General features: G+C 40.8%; 1 protein-coding gene across 5 annotated transcripts in view; it reads left to right on the top strand.

Moving 5' to 3' along the window:
- The window catches only part of CDKL5 (cyclin dependent kinase like 5), a 199,815-nt gene that overhangs the window by 4,375 nt on the left and 175,322 nt on the right, over nucleotides 1-20,118 (top strand). Inside the window, exons 1-2 of one of the 5 annotated variants that reach the window (XM_027607971.1) lie at nucleotides 8,698-8,731; nucleotides 15,613-15,667. The exons of 1 other annotated variant lie outside the window; for it this stretch is intronic. The gene's annotated coding sequence lies outside the window, so the exon portion shown is untranslated. Of the gene's footprint in view, nucleotides 1-7,210; nucleotides 7,331-8,697; nucleotides 8,732-10,607; nucleotides 10,764-15,612; nucleotides 15,668-20,118 lie in introns of those variants that run through there. 3 more of the 5 variants (XM_027607970.1, XM_027607972.1, XM_027607969.1) reach the window with 3 other exon arrangements.

Genomic DNA, 20,118 nt, shown 5'->3' with positions numbered 1-20,118 from the left:
ATGAAGATATTCCTTGAATTCAATTTTGTGATTTAGATGCACTCTAAATGGCAGCCATTACAATTTGCAGATGGGTATCTCTTCTGTAATTGTTCTGACTTAAGTGAAATAAAAATAAAACCTGGAGGTAAATGAAGTCTACGGAGGTATGTTATTGTTGCTCCTTAATACATAGAAGTTGGACTCTGACAAAAATGTTTCTACTTGAAAGTAGAATTTCCTGCTGCTTGAAGCCTCTTGTGATTGTGTGTGTGTGTGTGTTTTAAAACAAGACCCATCATTAAGAGAGCTAAACAGTTGCTTAGCCCAAAGGAATGCTCAGAGGTCCATGTTAGGGAGGAAAAGGACTTAATGTTTTATTCTATAATTGATGAGAATCACTTTTGTCACTTACTAAGTTAGAAACCAGTGATGAATATTGTAGAACCTCAGGACTGGAAATCATCTTGGACAGAGCAGGACAGTTGTTCTATGATGATGGGATCTACACCTAAATTATTGTGGATTTATTTCTTTACCAAGTGCAGGTTTTCAATATGCATTTTTTAAAAAAAGATTTTATTTATTTATTTGATAGACGTAGTAGAGAGCACAAGTGGGGAGTGGAGAGAGGGAGAAGCGGCTCCCCACTGAGCAGGGAGCCTGAGGCGGGGGGGGGGGGGGGGGGGGGGGGGGGGTTTGATCCCAGGACCCCAGCATCAGGATCCTGAGCTGGGATCACGACCTGAGCTAAAGGCAGATGCTTAACCAACTGAGCCACCCAGGCACCCCTCAATATGCATTTTTAACAGCATTATTGAGGTGTACTTTACATATTATAAAATTCACCTGTTTAAGTGTACCATTCAGTGATTTTTTGGGTTAATTTATGGACTTGTGTAATCGTCACTACAATTCAATTTTAGAACATTTCCATCGCCCCAAGAAGATCTTCCTGCTAACGTGCATTTTTAAAAATCTTACTTACTTGCTTCCACCTAGATCCCTTTATCATCAGGCATTAATAGAATGCTGTAGATCTTAAAAGATAGGTCTTTTAAAAATAATTTTTTACACATACTGCAATTTCTTAGTGTTCTTTTGTATTTTCAAAAGCTTTTGCCTATGGGTGCCTGGCTGGCTTGGTGGGTGGAGCGTGCAGCTCCTCATCTCAAGGTCATGAGTTTGAGCCCCCCATTGGGTGTAGAGATTGCTTAAATAAATAAAAACTTAAAAAAAAAAGTTTTTGCCTGAACATAATATATAGCAGAATATAAAGGACAGTCCTGCAAGTTTTTAGAAATTACCTTGTCTTTGTGGTTTTGATTTTATCTTTTTTAAACCAGCGAATAAAACAGAATGTTCTTAGTGATATGTTGGAAAAGCAGGGATAAGAAATCAAGGTAGGGGTGCCTGACTGATTGAGTTGGTGGAGCATACAATTCCATCTGGGGGTTGTGAATTCAAGCCCCAAGCTGGGCATGGAAATTACTTGGGGGAAAAAAAAAGAAATCAAGGTAAAAGTAATATAATTATTGGGCAAGAAAAAAAATCCTTTAAGATTTAAGACCATGGGTAGAATAATTGGTTTTCTTGATTTTAAGCCAATAACATTGTGCATTTTATTGTTTGAGTTCTAATCCCCCTTGAGAGATTCATGCCCACTGTGCATGCCATAGAGCAGGCTTCATTAAATTCAGGTATTCAAACACATTGTCTCCTTTCTGTGTTGCTTCACAGACTGGATTGTTGTGGGATTTAGAAACTTAACCTGCAAGGTCCTGTAGCTACAGTTTTCCTGCCTGCATCATTTTCTTTTTAGTTACCCTGAAAGGATGGGTGTGGGAGTAAAGCTACCTTGGGAACAAGTTGTACAGCATAGGCTGATCTCCATGCTCCCTGTTGCTCTCCTTTGCTCAAAGTACTGCATGTGTAGATGGACATTGCTGATAGGATAGTTTAGGAATGTTGTTTTTTGGGGTACACAGAATAGAAGAAGGCAATGCTTTGGTTGGAAGTATAAAGTGTTTTGGAAACAAACTTTCATTGCTTTTAGATGAATGTTTCTCTATTAAAAGTGACCCTTACAAGTGCCAGGCAGGTAAATCAATAACTCCTTGTGTGGTAGATTGTGTCTGGATTTTTAATAACAAACAGATTGGACACAGCACTGCTCTGATAATAATGGTTTACTGTAAATTCAGTCATAACTGGTTTGAAATAGGTTTACTTTTTTTTTTTTAACAGCTATGTCTGTATGATTCTATTGTTACTTTGTATTCTTTGTGAGAGAGGTCTAATGTCAAATAGTTACATAATGAAGTGCTTTCTGACAATGTAACCTTTTTGATTTAGAGGGAAATAGTCATTTTGAATGTGCCACCTTTGATTTCTGGAAGTTAACAAAACATAGATGAATAGGTTATCTATTTATTTTTAAAGACTGCCCCCCCTTTTTTGTAAGTTGCAATTTTATTTATTATTTTTTAAAGTTTATTTTTTAATATAATCTCTACACCCAGTGTGGGGCTCAAACTCACGACCTCAAGATCAAGAGTTGCATGTTCTTCCAACTGAGCCAGCCACAGGTCCTAGGTAAGTTGCAGTTTTAGATCTCAGTTTTGTATTTCTATTTTGTATTATGCCTGAAGATTAGGTTCTTGGGAGTGTAAGATCCTATTGTAATAATCAGATTAAGCACACATACATTCACTTAAGGAAGATATGGCAGATAAAAAATGGTGGTAAGTAATAGTTGAAGCACAGCTTACTGACTTGGGTTTGCCCAATTACTCTGATACTGGCTGGGTAGAAACTAGTTTCCTGATAAATAGAATTTTTCAGAGATTACAGAAGTTGGTTCATATCCTAGAATTTATCCACACACCCCATCTGGTTTGTTAGTCTCTCACAGAATGTATTAACTTTAATTACTAGTACTGTAATTTTTTTTTTTTTTTTAAGTAGGTTCTATGCCCAGCGTGGGGCTTGAACTCATGACCCTGACATCAATAGTCGCATGCTCTACTGACTGGGTCAGCCGGGCACCCCACTAGTACTGTAATTGCTATTAGCAATACTACCGCTAAAATTTTAAGATTAGTATTACAAATGAAAAGGCTTTATTTTAATTGTTAATAATTGAAAATAGTTGAGGTAGACAAAATTAATTTTGTGCAAATTGGTATTTCATACTTGATCAATTATTTCTTTCTAAAATAACCCGTCCTACATCCTGTGGATCTGTCCTTCATTTAGCAAATACTTACTGTCTTCTGTGTACCAAACTGTGATGGAAGCTGGATAGGGTGGATAGGTAGAAGGTGCCCTTCCTTTTTTTTTTTTTAAGATTTTTTAAGATTATTTATTAGAGCCACGTGTGTGCTGGGGGAGGGGCCAAGGGGGAGAGAGAGAAAATCCGAGCAGACTCCGAGCTGAGTTTGGAGCCCTACTTGGGGCTTGATCCCATGACCCTGAGACTGTGAGATTGTAACATGAGCCAAAATCAAGAGTCTGATGCTTAATTGACTGAGCCACCCAGCCTCCCCCCCTCCCCACCTTTTAAGGAGGCCTTGCCCTTAAAGAATTTACAGTCTCAAGTTGGTGTCAGAGGCAAGGTACAAGGCACTGTGGGATTATGTAACAGGGTAGGGATTAGGATCTGTCCTGAGGGGAGCAGGTAGGAAGGCCATACTGAGGAGTTGACATTTAAGTGAGACCTGAAGGATGAGAAGGACATGTCTAGTTGGGGAAATAAGTTTTCCTGGCCATCAGGTGCAAATGCTCTCAGGCAGGGTGAGAGAGTGAGAGGCTTTTGAAAAACAACCTTTTAAAGAACTGAGAATAAATCCAAAATGGCTGGAAAATAGAGAAGCAGGTGATGAAGCAGAATTAGGCAGGGGCCAAGTCCTGAAAAGGCTTAGTAGGCCATCTACTGGGTTTTTGAGCTTGTCCTAAGTCCTCTGGTAAGTTATTGAAGGTTTTAAGCAGGGGTTTGGCATGAAATGAAATGCTACCTCCTCCTCCCCCAAACAAAACCAAACCCAAGAGTTTTAGCTCAATGGAACCTTGATAATTTACCAGAAAGGTCATAATCTGTGCAAGGTAAAATATTCTTCGTTCATCTCACTAAAATTTTTGCAACTGCTTCTTTGATTGATTGTCATCTGTGATACTCTCTTCATTGTTTTTGTAGAAATTATCTTTGATTTTCTAAAGGCTCCTTTTATCCTTCACCATTCTGTTAACCTTATATAGGAATGTCATTTCTATTTATAACTGAGTTAAATTTTTTTTCTAATCGTGTCTGTCAGCTCTCTTCCGTATTTAAACTTAAAATTCCTCACTGCCCCCACCCCACTTTTAATCTGCTCAAGGTATTTAATGTTTTAATAAATGTTTCATTAAATATCAGCATTAAATTTGCTTTTTTCTTTTTTCTCCCCAACTACGATGTCTTAGGTCTAGTTTAATATTTTCAGCATTTATGCTCTTTCATGTTTTATGAAATCTCATTTGGGCACCTATAATGTTTTTAGAGAATTTTGTTAATATTGTTTAGGAATACGAATCTTTGGCCGTAAGTGCCATTTTCAAATCTGGTTCACGTTCTGTGACCTTATCTTTCATATTAAACTGGTCTCTGTTGAGCTGCTTATGTTCAAGTGAGCTTATGTGTATAAAAGTGCTACAAAGGTTTTATAAAATAAAGTAAAAGTAAAACTTATGCTGATTTGTTTCTCCTTCTGCAGTATGTGTTCCTACACGTTCACTTCTTTTTGGAATTCATCAGCCATGCTAAATTTTTGCTTGCCTTTGTGATTGAATAAGTCTTCCTTGGTGTAAAGCTGTTAGTTTGTGCCTGTAGAGAATGCTGTTGAGCACTTTTGGCCTCCATATATACAAAGAATAACTACAGCATCACCTCCTTCTTCAAGTGTTTCTTTTGAAATCTATTTTGATGCAGCCTCTAACTTAGCTCACTTTGGCCTTGAGTTCTTAGGCTTTTCTGAACCACTCTATACCTGCTCTGTATTCTCTCCTTGTTGCTTTAATCATTTTTTTTCCTGGTGCTGGTAACTTGAAGTTTGCAATGGTTTTTGGCATTACATTTTTGCTTCCTATTCAGCCTAGGACATTTATTTTAGAAGAGTTGCCTCGTTTTAGATCTTAGAGTTTGAAAGTGATGTTTTTGTGCTAGTGATTTCTCTAGCATCCAAAGTGACTGTCCTTGATTTGGAGTTGTGCTCTTGAGTCTCTCCTCCTGCCCAGGGTTGGTAAAGGAGGGCTGCATTTGTCTTTGGTTGACTTTATGAAAGGGTGATGATTTGGAAATCTCGGTGTCAGCATCATGGTAGGTGATGGAGATACAAAGCCAAGCTGTGGTGTTGTGCCCTCATGGAGTTTGTAATCCAGCAGAAGAGACAAAGAGCCATGACTAAAGTGCAAGATGATATGCATGTTCAGATGGAAATACAGGGCACTGGTACTCTAGGCCAGAAGTGGTGCACTTAATGAACACTGAAGGGGACTGGGAAAGGTAGTGATTCCTGAGTGTCTGTGAAGAGTCTTAAAGGAGGTGCAGAATGTCAGGTGAAGGGAAGGGGTTTTCCAGCAGATAGTGTACTCAAAGACATGGGTCTAAGAATGAGCAAATAAAATTGGGAAAATAACATGAAGTAATAAGGATTTATGTATTGCATGCTTTTTTTTTTTAAGATTTTATTTATTTGACAGAGGAGAGACAGCGAGAGAGGGAACACAAGCAGGGGGAGTGGGAGAGGGAGAAGCAGGCTTCCCACTAAGCACAGAGCCTGACGTGGGGCCTGATCCCAGAACGCGGGATCACGACCTGAGCAGAAGGCAGACGCCCAACGACTGAGCCACCCAGGCTCCCCTGCATGCGTTTTTTTAAAAAATAAAGATTTTATTTATTCATTTGAGAGAGAGAGAGAGCACAAGCAGGGGGAGGAGCAGAGGGAGAGGGAGAAGCAGGCTCCCTGCTAAGCAGGGAACCTGATGTGGGGCTCGATGTGGGGCTGGATTCCGGCACTCCAGGATCATGACCTGAGCAGAAGGCAGGTGCTTAACTGACTGAGCCACCCAGGTGCTCCCGCATGCTTCGTTTTGATGCTTTTATCTCAGCTACATCCCAGGATCTTGATTTTCTTTCTTTATGGCCATCTTTTGGCTTTTTTCTGTCCATTTTCACTTTTACATAGGAAACTTCTCTGTATACATAGGAAATACTGAAACTAGGAATTTAAATAGGGGTGGGCCTTTGGTAAAATGGATAAATGGATAGTATCGGTTTTCTACTGTAAGCTCCTGGAGGCATGGTGTTGACTATTGTAGCCTCAGCATCTAGTGCATTGCCTGGCACATAGGAAATGCTCAATAAATATTTGTCTTATGAAAGGTACCTCTTTTCTGACCCCCTTCCCCATCTCTTCATGTCAGTGCCTTCTTCCTTGTCCAGTGGCTTCTCTTCTCTATCAGGTACCTATCCAGTGGATCTTCCTCTCTGCTTGCCCAATAGACATGCTTGTCCTGTATCTAGTCAGTGGTCTTGGATGTAGCTGTGTTATAATTGGATCCACACTGGTGTGTAAATAGGTGCTAATGGCTTCCTGTAGTGCCCCTGAAACTTTCCTACCAACGTTTACAGTATGGCAGATGAGGGGGAGGCCAAAGTTCACAACTAGAAGAGTGACATTTCTTTTAAGTATTTTCATGATTTATTGCACGAATTCTTGAAATGCTAAGTTCTGTTCCATAACAGACTCTCATGTGTGCGTGCATATATGTGCTTCTGTATATCTGCATTGTACATTAGTTACCATTAAGCAAAAACTGACATTCTGTGAAGATGTTTGCTTGTTTATCATAAGATTTCACACACCTCCAGATTACTGTTCTTGTCCCTCAGATTGGGAGGGTGGTTTTATTTATTTATTTTTTTTAAAGTAATCTCTAGGTCCAACATGGGGCTTGAATTCATGACCCCCAAGATCAAGAATTGCATGCTCTACCGACTGAGCCAGCCACGCGCCCTGGGAGGCTGGTTTTAAATGTGTTCCCATAGTGAGATAAAATATGTGCCTTGTAAAAAGACCTCTGCAGTGACTTCACCAAAGAATCCACTCTACAACATTAGCTGGTTAGATGAAGGTTTTTTTGTTTTTGTTTTTTAAAAGATTTATTTATTTATTTTAGAGAGAGAGAGTGGGGGAAGAGGCAGAGGAGGAAGGGAGAGAGCAAGAATCTCCAGTAGCCTCCCCACTGAGCACGGAGCCGATTTCAACCTGAGCGGGAATCAAGACTCAGCTCCTTAACCAACTGAGCCACCCAGGTGCCCGTATTTTTATTTTTTTAAAGGTTTATTTATTAGGCACCTGGGTGGCTCAGTTGCTTAGGTGTCTGCCTTCGGCTTAGGTCATGATCCCAGGGTCCTGGGATCTAGCCCCTGTTGGGCTCTCTGCTCAGCAGCCTGCTTCTCCCTCTCTGTCCACCCCTCTTCCTTGCTTGTGCTCTCTGTCTCTCTCAAATAAATAAAAAGAATCTTTAAAACAAAACAAAAAATATTTGAGAGAGCAAGAGAGAGAGTGTGCGGGAGTTGGGGGAGGGACCGGGAGGGAGAGGGAGAGAGAAACCCAAGCAGACTCTAAGCTCTGAGTGTGGAATGTGACTTGGGGTTCAATCTCATGACCCCAAGATCACAGCCTGAGCCGAAAACAAGAGTTAAACATCCAACTGACTATACCACCCAGGTATTTTTTTATTTTATTATTAAATTTTTATTTAATTTTTAATTTTTTTGAACATAATCTTTTTAAAAAAGATTTTGTTTACTTATTTATTAGAGTGAACGTTCTTGCAGGAGGGGTGGAGAGGGAAGGGTGGGGGGAACAAGGAGAGAGAATCTCGAGCAGACTCTGTGCTCGAGTTGGATGCTTAACTGACTGAGCCACCCAGGTGCCCCTAAACATAACTTTTTAAAAAAAATTTACTTATTTTTAAGTAATCTGTACACGCAGTGTGGGGCTTGCACTCACAACCCTGAGATCAAGTCACATGCTCTTCTGACCAAGCCAGCCAGGTGCCCCTGATTTTGTTTTTATTTATTTATTAAAGATTTTTATTAGAGTACGTGTGTGCTGGGGGAGGGGCAGAGGGAGAGGGAGAGAGAATCTCAAGCAGACTCCACACTGAGCATGGAGTGCAATGCAGGGCTCGATCTCACAACCCTGAGATCAGGACCTGAGCTGAAATTGACTCTGATAATTAACTGACTGAGCCACCCAGGTGCCCCCTGTTTTTAAGCATGCTGTCCTAGACTTTTAAATAACTTCTCTACATTTTGGTAGTTTCTCATATTATGGGTCCCACTTGCCCAGAAAACTCACATCCCCGATCTCTTTTACAGCTAGGACATAGGCTTATGACCTAGGTTTGAACAGTGATTTACACAGAATGAAACTTGTATATAAAGGAGAGCATTGTGAGGTGGCCATCATGTGTAGTTGAACTGATGACCTCGTGGTCATAGTGACAGAGGTGTTTTGATTTTTTTTTTTAAGATTTTATTTATTTGAGAGAGAGAGAGTGAGAGACAGAGAGCAAGAGAGGGAAGAGGGTCAGAGGGAGAAGCAGACTCCCTGCTGAGCAGGGAGCCCGATGTGGGACTCGATCCCGGGACTCCAGGATCATGACCTGAGCCAAAGGCAGTCGCTTAACCAACTGAGCCACCCAGGTGCCCTGATTTTTTTTTTTAAGTTTTATTTGAGTAATCTCTACACCTAACATGGGGCTTAAACTCATGACCCTGAGATCAAGAGTTGCATGCTCTTCTTACTCAACTAGCCAGGCCCCCCCCTTGATTTTGTTTTAGAGTGGCAGTGGCAGAGCTTATGGAATTCAGTCTCAAGTGATGTTGGTGCCTAGTAGTGGCAATAAATTTTATGGGGTGAAGGGTGTTTGTCTTCCTATTTTGTGATCATTTGGGATTTGTGGTTAGATGTCTTTATTAATTTTGGAATATTTTCAGGTATTATCTCTTCAATTATTTCTTTTGTCCCATTCTCCTATTTCTGTGATTCCATTTATCAATATGGAATATCAGAACCTTTGATATTTTCCCATAGCTCTTGAATGTTTTTGTTTGGTTTTTCACTGTGTTTTCTTACAGTGTTTGGTTGGGGTAATACCTGTTGACTAATTTTCAAGTTCATGGATTCTTTGCTTGGCTGAGTTGAGTCTAGTGAAGAGCCTATTGAAGGAACTCTTCATTTCTCTTAACTGTGTTTTTAATTTTAACACTTTTATTTTTTAAAGTAGGTTCTATGCCCAACATGGGACTTGAACTCAGGACCTCGAGATTAAAAGTTGTATGGTCTACTGACTGAGCCAGCCAGATGCCCCTCATTTTATTCTTAGTTTCCATCTCTCTGCTGAATTACCCTTGATTTTATGTTATTCTCCTTTTAGGTTAGAGCTCTAAACATGTTATTCATAATATTTTAAATTTCATTGTAGATATTTCCAGAATCTGAGTCTGTGTCCAGTTTTGATACATTTTTTTGTCTTTTGAGTGTTGGTTTTTCTTTGCCTTTTCTTAGGTCTTGTGATTTTTTTTTTTCCTTGTTGCAAGTCTGACTTATTTTGTAGAATAGTGGAGACTGAGGTACATAATTTTTATGTCTGTAAATGGGCACATTTTTCCTTGTGGTAGGCCTTTGGGCAAGGATTTGAGTTAGTGAGGAGTTGGGCTGGGTTTGAGTTTGATTGTTGCTGTGGTTACCCTCGGTGTACCTCAGGCTTCAAATTCTCATAGAGATAGTTTGTGATTGGGGTGGGAATTGGTTTACTTATTTTATTTTTTAAAATTTTATTTTTTAAAAATATTTTTTATTTATATTTTAAAAAGATTTATTTGAGAGAGAGAGAGAAAGTGTGTGCATGTGCACTTGCGTAAGGGGGGGAGGCAGAGGGAGAGAAGCAGACTTTCAGCTAAGCACTAAGCCTGACACAGGACTCAATCCCATGACCCCAAGATCATGACCTGAGCTAAAACCAAGAATAGGATGCCCAACGGACTGAGTCACACAGGTGCCCTGGGATTTGGTTTAGTTTGAATTTTAGGTGTTTCTTTTGAACTGTGGCTTAGAGAGGGTCTCCTTATATGATCTTGTTTTCTCCTGTTCCTCTTCCAGTAGTATTCTGCTATTTACTTGAAGTTGGTTACTAGAAGCTGGTTAGCTTGGAGGTGGGGAGTGATAGTGGGGAGTCTTTTGTTCTGGTTCAACTTTGGATTTAGGCCTTCATCAGTGTCCCAAAGCCTTGCCCCACCTCTGGCTTTTGTGGTGGGCTCAGTGTGTAATCCTGCCCCTCTCCTAGGAGGAGGGTGCCCATCCCTTCCCCCAGCTGCAGCGAGTTTTTACCAGTGCTTTAAGGGTAGAAGCACTTATTGGCCTTGAAGAGACTTTTCTCCCTTAGATAGGGAGAGAAGAATCTGATTTCTCTTGCTTCTGAGGCACAGCTGCTCTTCCCCCCCCCCGCCCCCCGTCTGCATCACAATGGGCATCCTCAGGGCTCTTTCCTCTTTGTGAGTGCCTGGTGGGGTTGGTGGAGGAAGATCCTGCAGAAAGTTGGGGTCTACCCAATTTCTGTGACCTCCCCAGTGGTTTCATACTGTCCCTTCAGCAAAGCCACGTCGGCCTTTTATCAACTTGCCAATTATTCTCACTGCACTCATCTTACCAGTGTCCAGTTGTAGTCTACCCCAGGTGAGCACAGGGTTGTCTCCTGTCTCCTTCCAGGCCCTGTCTCCTAAGACTTTGAGCCACTTGGTTGTTCTATGATGGGTTTAAAAAAAGTCATGAATTTGAAATCAGTCCAGCTCTTTTTCATTGTAAGGGTGGGCAGCTTTGTTCCTTTCAGCTTTCTTATTCCAGGGTGGAAGACAGAAGTTTGGTTACCCTTAAAATTTTAACATGCACATTTAACTAAGTCTAAACTTAATATCTCTAACCTCCTGCATAAGGCAAAATTTTTAGAATGGTTTACTTTTTAACTCTCATCCCCTCTTTCATGTTAGTTATTTATGCTTTAGTTTTGTCTTGTTTAAGTCACCTTAAGCCTATACAAATAGTGAGTGTTTAGTCACCAACATGTTTTCCAAATTTCTTAGCTCACCATTCTTCATTCACCCCATTTCTTCATTTTGGGTTCAGTTTCCTTTTTTATAATGTTCTTAAGTAGTTCTTTCACCAAAGGCCTGTTAGTAATAAACTTGATCTTGGTATTTCTGAAAGTGTCTTTACTTCACGTTTTCTCTTGAATGATTGTTCAGCTGGGTATAGAATTTACATTGACAGTTATTTTCCCTCAGCACTTTCATAATGTTATTCCCTGTGTTTTGACAAGTCTTGTTAATGAAAAAAAAAGTCTTGTTAATGAGAAGTCTTTAGTCAGTTCAGGTGTAATTTCTTTATATGTAGGTAATTATCTTTTCCCTTGGGCTACCTTTAAGATTTTTCTCTTTGTTTTTGATCTGCAGTTTCTTTGTGGTATCTCTACATGTAGATTTGTTTTTGTTTTGCTTTTATTTGGTGTATTCTATCAGTCTGAAGACTCATGATGCCTACAGTTGTTAAAAAAAAAAAAAAATCCTAGCCATTATCTTTTTAAATTGCTTCTCCTCTGGGGTGCCGGGGTGGCTCAGTTGTTAAGCATCTGCCTTTGGCTCAGGTCATGATCCCAGGGGCTTGGGATGGAGCCCCGCATCAGGCTCCCTGCTCGGCGGGAAGCCTGCCTCTCCCTCTCCCACTCCCCCTGCTTGTGTTCCCTCTCTTGCTGTGTCTCTCTCTGTCAAATAAATAAATAAAATCTTTAAAAAAAATAAAAAATTACTTCTCCATTTTCCATTTCTGGAACTAGTTAGATATGTGTTGTATCTTTTCATTGTATCCTCCCTGTTGCTTAAATTTTCTTTAATATTTTCCGTTTTTACTTCTGGGTGATTTCCTGACACTCATCTTATGAATGATTAATTCTTTTTAGCTGTGTCTAGTCATTTGGTTAAACCATTTATTGAGAATTTTAACTAAAAATACTTGGCTATTTTTTTAAATGTAAAAAAAATTTTTTTTAAAAGATTTTATTTATTTAAGAGAGAGAGAGCACAAGCTGGGGGAGAGGCAGAGGGAGAGAGAGAAGCAGGCTCCCCGCTGAGCAGGGAGCCAATCCCAGGACCCTGGGATCATGACCTGAGTCAAAGGCAGACTCTTAACCGACTGAGCCACCCAGGTGCCCCTAAATGTGAAAAAAAAATTTTTTTTAAAGATTTTATTTATGAGATAGAGAGAGATCGATCACGAGCAGGGGGGAAGGGTAGAGGGAGAAGCAGACTCCTCAATGAGCAGGGAGCCTGATGCAGGACTCTATCCCAGGGTCCTGGGATCATGACCTGAGCCGAAGGCAGATGCTTAACCAACTGGGCCACCCAGGTGCCCGGTGTAAAAATTCCTGTGTACAAATCTACTTTAGGATTTTCATAAGGGCATTTTCTTTTCATTTTTTTGAACATTTAAAAATATGTTTGTCTCCTTTGGACTATTGTAGTTCTTAAGGAGTGAAATCTCTGATTTGTGTGCCTTCCCTCCTTGCTCCAAATTTTGCTTGTCAGGGTTTGCAGTATGTGACAGTTTGGGAATTATTTTCTTGTGCCTGGCTTGTGGGATGCTTCTTTGAATGGTTTTGCATTTTCTCTAATGGGACTCTGGATTCACTCTTGCTGGCAGTTTTCAATCTATTTTTTTTTTTTAAGATTTTATTTATTTGACAGACACAGTGAGAGAGGGAACACAAGGAGGGAGAGTGGGAGAGGGAGAAGCAGGCTTCCTGCAGAGCAGGGAGCCTCATGCGGGGCTCCATACCAGGACCCTGGGATCATGACCTGAGCCAAAGGCAGACGCTTAACGACTGAGCCACCCAGGTGCCCAGTTTTCAATCTAAGATGGATTTCTGATAACCGGAGAGTGGTGTGAATTTGATTCCATATCTGTGGTAGAGCAAAGACTTGGGTTTTCCATTTTGTTTGGTCATTCCTTCAACGCACAGCCCTGGGCTTCTGTGTATAAGTTTTCTTTTTTCTTATTCATCCAAGGATAGACCTTTATATCTCTTGGCTTATGCTGGTGGTTCACTTCCAGCTTCTTTCCCATACACGGACTTGAGGAACTTCTCTTTTCCTGGTCCCATAATCGTTTGAGTTTGCAGATGTTGGTTTAGACAGCAGGAGTGAGCAGGCGGGTCTTTGTCTTGTGACAAGGAAGAGGAAGGTCTTTGTCCTGTGACAAGAAAGAATCTCATTTAATAAGCCCTTGTCTTTGCAGCCACTCCTTTCTATTCTGTTCTTCCTGACTGTTGGTCAGGAGGTATTTCATCCAGTTAAGAACTAGGAAGTGGTTGCAACCATAGGTATCCTCTAATTTGAACAGATTATTCACTAAAAGTTCATTTAGACATGGGTTGTGTAGAACACAGTTCATATTATCTGATAGGAACTCTGTATGTTATTTTTAAAAATGGGTTAGTTTCCCAGGTAACCCTTAGGAGTCTGTTCTTTCCATGATGCAGTTGAAATTCACATAGACTTGTGAGCTCTTTGGGATTGTAATCAGTATGTAGAAGGTGATTTATGTGTGTGTGTGGGTGCATTTTAACATTCTCAGTGAGAGAAGGGAGTCTGGCGGTTTCCAACCTCATTTGGTCTTCTCTGGTTGTGACCTGCCAGCTACCAGGCCCTGTTAATTGTTATAAAGTCAGGCCCCTGTTCTCAGACCTGCTGCCAAATCATCTCCTCTCATACTTTGCACACAACCTTGCCTCTGCTCCACTGAGAATATTGAGGGCCTTTTGGTGGATTTTCTGCAGCTTCTGGCTCCATCTACAAATTTATCAGTCCCTTTCTCTCCAGAGCTGTTGTTTTTCTCCTGTCTCAGAAGATGAGGTGCTTCTGCTGTTCCAGGACAGTCCCTTGCCTGGTGCCCTCAGCTTCAGTGATGCTTCTTTAGCAGTGTTTTTCCATCAGTTATTCCCTCTTCCTCCTTGTCCTGTATGCCAGTGGCTTTCAACAAGGGGCAGTTCTGCCCCCAGGGGACATTTTGCAATCTCTGAAGACATTTTTGATTGTTACAACTTGGGGTGGTGGTATGTGTGCTCCTAGCATATGGTGGTTGGAGACCAGGGATGCTGCTTAACATCTTAGAGTGCACAGCACAGCCCCCCACAGCAAAGAATTTACCTGTTCTAAAATGTTGGTTGTGCTGAAGTTGAGTAACCTTATTATATCCTTAGCCTCGCTTTTTGACTTTTTCTCTGACCTTATTCCTAAGATTCTTGTCCTAGAAAACTTTCTCTAAACCACTTGTCCACTCCTCTCCTAACTACCTGACATTCTCCAAACTTCTGAGAGAGTGGTCTATATGTAGTCTGTCCTTTTCTCATTCACTTCAGCTCTTGCTCTCTGACTTCCCACTCTCAGTGCTATTTAAACTGTTTTTGCTGAGATCACCTGTGACCTCTTGTGTGCTGCAGTTGGTAGATTCATTCAGTTCTAATTTTACTTGACATTTCTGTTGCACCTGACACCGTTAATCACTATCTCCTTGAAGCAGTGTGTTCCCTTGGCATCTTTGTTCTCCATGTCCTCCTCTCACAGTTTTTTATCTGCTGCGACCTCTGTTGGCTTGTCCCGATCCACTTACTCCTTACAGACTGCTGTTACCTGGGCTTGACTTCTTAGCCAAGTGTTATCATAGGTCATTGTCTCAATTACACCCAGAGTTTCAGTTCTACTTGTATGCAGATGTTTTTCTAAATTTCTAATTCTTCCCCACTTTTCCCTACGAGCTTCAGACTCATTCTTTTTTTTTTTTAAATTATTTATTTATTTGTCAGAGAGAGAGAGTACAAGCAGGGGGAGCGGCAGGCAGAGGGAGAGGGAGAAGCATACTCACTGCCGAGCAGGGAGCCCAGTGCGGGGCTTGATCCCAGGACTCTGGGGTCATGACCTGAGCCGAAGGCAGACGCTTAACCAACTGAGCCACCCAGGCACCCCAGCCCCCCGACTCATTCTTTTTTTTTTTTAAAGATTTTATTTATTTATTTGACAGAGAGAGAGAGGGAGAGAGCACAAGCAGGGGGAGTGGCAGGCAGAGGGAGAAGCAGGCTTCCTGCATGAGCAGGGAGCCCGATGTGGGGCTCGATCCCAGGACCCTGGGATCATGACCTGAGCTGAAGGCAGTGGTTTAACCAACTGAGCCAGCCAGGCGCCCCCCGACTCATTCTTAATAACCTTCTGGAAATCTACACCTGAGTATTCTTACAGGTACCTTATACTGAGCATGTCTCATATGAAGTACAGCATCCTTTCCTCATACTTTGTCCTCCTTAATTGAAGAAAAAAAATCTCCTATTGGTTCCACCATCCACTCAGGCTCCTAAGGTAGATACCTGGGTCTTGTTGAGCTCCAGATACATTATTTACAGTTGCTAGTATGATATAAAATGTGAATTTGATCATATCACTGATGTGCCTGAAAGCCTGCAATTGTGCTCTCTTGTTGACAGGAGAAAGAGAAAGGAGAAAGACTGAATTCATTTATATGGCCTGTCAGGCTCTTTGGTATGTTCTCTACCTATCTACCTTTCCAGCCTCATATCCTTTCCCTGTCAGCCTCAAACACTATGCTTGGATACGTAGAATTCCCCATAAAATTCTGGTTCAAATATGATGTCTTTTTTTTTTTTTTAAGATTTTATTTACTTATTTTTGAGAGAGAGAGAGCACATGCAAGTGAGCATAAGCCAGGGTTTCGGGGTGGTTAGAGGGAGAAGCAGACTCCGTGCTGAGCGAGGAGCCCAACACGGGGCTTGATCCCAGGACCCCAGGATCATGACCTGAGCCGAAGGCAGATGCTTAACTGACTGAGCCACCCAGACATCCCAAATTTGCCGTCTTTGCTTATGTTCTCTCTTTTGCCTGGAATGCAGTGTTTCTCTATAGAGTTGCTACCTCTTTAGGTGGTGGGACTCCCTATTCCTCATAGAAGCTACAGTTAATTGACATCTTTCCCATTTCTGTGGCCTCAGCGTTATTGAGTATTCCTTGTCTGAACTATGATTTTGGAGAGGCAGGACTGGGTAAAAACGTTGGCATTAGTCCTGCAGAAAGAGGGCAGGGAGTGGACACAGGTAAAGGTTTTTATAGCTTTTCAATTATGTGGTTACTATTAAGCCATTTCTTTTTTTAGTCCCTAATACCTATAGTAGTTATATTGTCTTTCAAGGGTTCTTCTGGAAAAAAACGTATTTTTTGAGGGTGATATCTTTTATTGGCCTACATGAAGTTGTGGGTATTTCAGCTCTACTAAGTTTTGCCTTCCATGATCTTTTTTTTTTTTTTTTTAAAGTAGGCTCCATGCCGTTTGTGGGGCCTGAACTCAGTACCCTGAGATTGAGTTGCATGCTCTACAACTGAGCCAGCTAGGTGCCCCTGCCACCCATCCAGTCTTAACCTGCTTCGTGGTTCCTTGGAATTCCTCACTGATCTGCCTGCTGGGGGCACTTCCTACAATCCCAGGGCTGCTCTGGTTTTTAAAAAATTTTTATTTTATTTTATTTCTTTTCTTTTTTTTTAAAGTAGGCTCCACACCCAGCGTGGAGCCCAGTGCAGGGCCGGAACTCACAACCCTGAGATCAAGACCTGAGCCGAGATCAAGAGTAAGATGCCCAACTGACTGAGCCACCCAGGAGCCCCTTTTTATAATTCTTTTGCTTATTTCACTGGGTTTTAGAAGGAAAGGTAAACACGTATTTGGTCAGCCATTTAGAAGTAGAACTTCAGTGCTCTGTACCTCATGTAGGTTCTCCTTTCTTCCCTCTATTGTAAACATCATGGCAAAAAATGTGTATTCATTTATATACTCATTTATTGCAAAGAATGCCTTTTAAAGGGAATCCTTGCATATGTCTTTGATCATGTTCTTAGGATACTAGTCTTACATTCCCCTTGAGAATCACTGGGGGTAAGGATAGATGACACTGATGAGATTGTGCCATACCTGTGAAGGGTGTGAAGGAGACACTGCTAATTTCCCTAAAGGAAAGCTTGCCAGTTAAAAATGTTTACTATTTTGACCAATGTGGTCAAACAGTTTCTCTTTATTGTTCATTGGATTAAAAAAAAAATACCTCTAAGATTGAATATTTACCAAATTTACTTATTGGCCATTTGTTTTTTTTTTTTTTTTTTTGTACATTTTCTTTTCATGTTAAAGCCTTTTTTTTTAATACTCCTTTCTAGGGTTCACTCAGGTTCTTTTTATTTTTTTTTTTAAAGATTTATTTATTTGACAGAGAAAGAAAGCACAAGCAGTGGGAGCTGCAGAGGGAGAGGGAGAAGCAGGCTCCCCACTGAGCAGGGAGCCCAGTGTGGGGCTCCATCCTAGGACCCTGGGATCATGACCGGAGCCGAAGGCTTAACTGACTGAGCCACCAAGGCACCCCTCAGTTCTTTCTTTTAACGTGAAATAAGCAAATGCTGCCAAATTAAGATCCATTGCTCATTCTTTCAGTTTAGATTTATTATGACCTGATTCTTGGAAAATCAAAATCCACTCCTAGTTTTGCGATTAATAATACCTCACAGGGTAGCTGTGAAAATTAATTGAAATAACATAGATGAAGTGCCCAACACAGTAACTTGATATATAATAGGCACCAGTAAATATTAATTCCTTCTGTGCATTCTTTCTCCTTTGCCAGATTATTAAAATAACTGCAGTGTCCCATACCTGAGAGGGAGAGAAGAAAAAAAGATGGCATGTATTTACTGAACCCTTGTTAAATGAAGGGCAGTAGGCCAAATACCTTGAGAGATACAGAGATGTTTAAGCCTGCTTCCTGTTTAGGAATAAACAGTAGCTTACTATATATCTATATATATTTTTACTTTTCTAGGCTGCTGCTGCTTTTTTTTTTCTTTTTTCTTTTTAAACATGCCATTCTGAAAACCTTTCGGTCTTTAAAGTGTGTTTTGTTTGAGTACAGAACATTTTAAAGGTCGGTTTGTCACATTTAATCCATTACATTTCTATGAGAATGGTTATTAGCTCCATTTTATAGATGGGGGTCCTGAAGGGTGATCTGCCCAGCTTCTAGCCAGGATAAAAATAGGATATATTAGGATGTAGAAGAATGCTAACCATTGTATTTCCAGGCTTAGTAGATGCTGAATAAATATTTGTTGAATGAATGAATCCTCTTTTATTAAATGGTATGTTAAGCCCATTCCTAAATTGCATCTCTAATTCTTACTGTTTTATTCTCTCCCTTTGTAATTTATTCTGCTAAAGTGGTCAGTTAAACTTCAAAATTCACTGGTTGGTGCAGAAGACCTTAGAAGTTGGAAGACAAATGGTACACTGTTTTAGTCATAATGAAAAAGGGCTTTGAGAGGAGATTTTTGTGTTGATACTGACTGTATTTGCCAATTGAATGTTTTTAAAGCTTTTTAATTAATTGATTTAAGTAATCCCTACACCCAGCTTGGGGCTTGAACTCATGACCCCAAGATCAGGAGTCGCGTGCTCCATTGACTGAGCTAGCCAGGCACTCCGCCAGTTTAATTTTTTGCCCTGGGGCTGATTCTTTGCAAGACCTACCTTTCTAGTTCTTGTAACAGCTACAAGGGGCTTCCCAAGTTTGGGGCTAGGGAAAATGGTCCAGTTTTTTGTACTCTAAGGATGACTCTGCTGTTAATAGTCAGGTTTTTCATTTAATCTCTAGTAAAAGTAGAAAAAATTAGCAATTATAATTAGGCTCTGGAGATTTGAGGGGAAAATTTTTTAGTGGATGAACTGGCAAATATACAGACTTTAATAGAATTAGTGATTAACATGCCAGAGTTTGCTCTGTATTTAGCTTTTTGTAGTTGGTTGGCTTGGATAGTGAAATAAGGACTCTTAGTAAAAATGATAAGATCCTGGAAAGGATTGGTGATGGGACATCCATTGCAGAAAATAGTATTAACACATATTCACTCTGCACATGGAACACTCTGTTTAGTCTTAGCCTTGCTAAATTCACTTCTTTTTACAAACTTTATGAATAGATAGATCTGTTCATCACATTGTTGGTTTTCCCAGTTTATTTTTTTTTACTTTGGATGCATTCAGTGAAGCTTATAAACAATTGTCTTGTAAACATAAGCCTTTGGGAAGGGTTAGAAAAACCTTTTAATTCTTTCTAGCTGGTGACCAGGGACAAGGTTTATGATGACTCTGGGTCTGTTTTCTTTTCTAAGATTTTATTTGTTTATTTGAGACAGAGAGTACACACACAAGCTGGGGGGAGGAGGAGGGGGAGAGGGAGAAGCAGACTCCCTGCTGAGCAGGGAGCCCTACTTGGGGCTCAAGTCCAGGACCCCAAGATCAGGGCCTGAGCCGGGGGCAGATGCTTAACTGACTGAGTCACCCAGGTGCCCCTAAAGATTTTATTTTTTAAAGTAATCTCTACACCCAGCTTGGGGCTCACAACCCTGAGATTGAGTCACATGTTCCCTCGACTGAGCCAGCCAGGTGCTCCTCTGGGACTATTACTTTTTTTTTTTTAAGATTGTATTTATTTATTTGTCAGAGAGAGAGAGAGCACAGATAGGCAGAGCGGCAGGCAGAGGGAGAAGCCGGCTTCCCGCTTAGCAGGGAGCCTGATGTGGGGCTTGATCCTGGGACTCCGGGATCATGACCTGAGTTGAAGGCAGATGCTTAATGACTGAGCCACCCAGGCGTCCCTTTTAATATCTTTTAATACTGTTAGGATTAAATGTGATAATGTATGTAAAAATACTTAGCGTTATATCCGATGTATGGAAGTGCTCCAAAAGCACAAATTTAAGCTATTTGTTACTGCTAAGGCTATACCATAGTGGCTAACTATGGGAATTTTGGATTGTGACTGTTTGGGTTTGAGTTTCAGTTCTGGCTAGGGGTCTAATTTCTCTATTAGTGTCCTTGTTGGTAAAATGAGGTTTCTGGTAGTGAAGGACCAAAAAAGGTTCTTGTGAGGATTAAATAA

Source organism: Zalophus californianus, chromosome X (genome assembly GCF_009762305.2).
Source record: "Zalophus californianus isolate mZalCal1 chromosome X, mZalCal1.pri.v2, whole genome shotgun sequence".
Classification (NCBI taxonomy): Eukaryota; Metazoa; Chordata; class Mammalia; order Carnivora; family Otariidae; genus Zalophus; species Zalophus californianus.
This window is presented reverse-complemented; position numbering and strand designations above follow the sequence as displayed.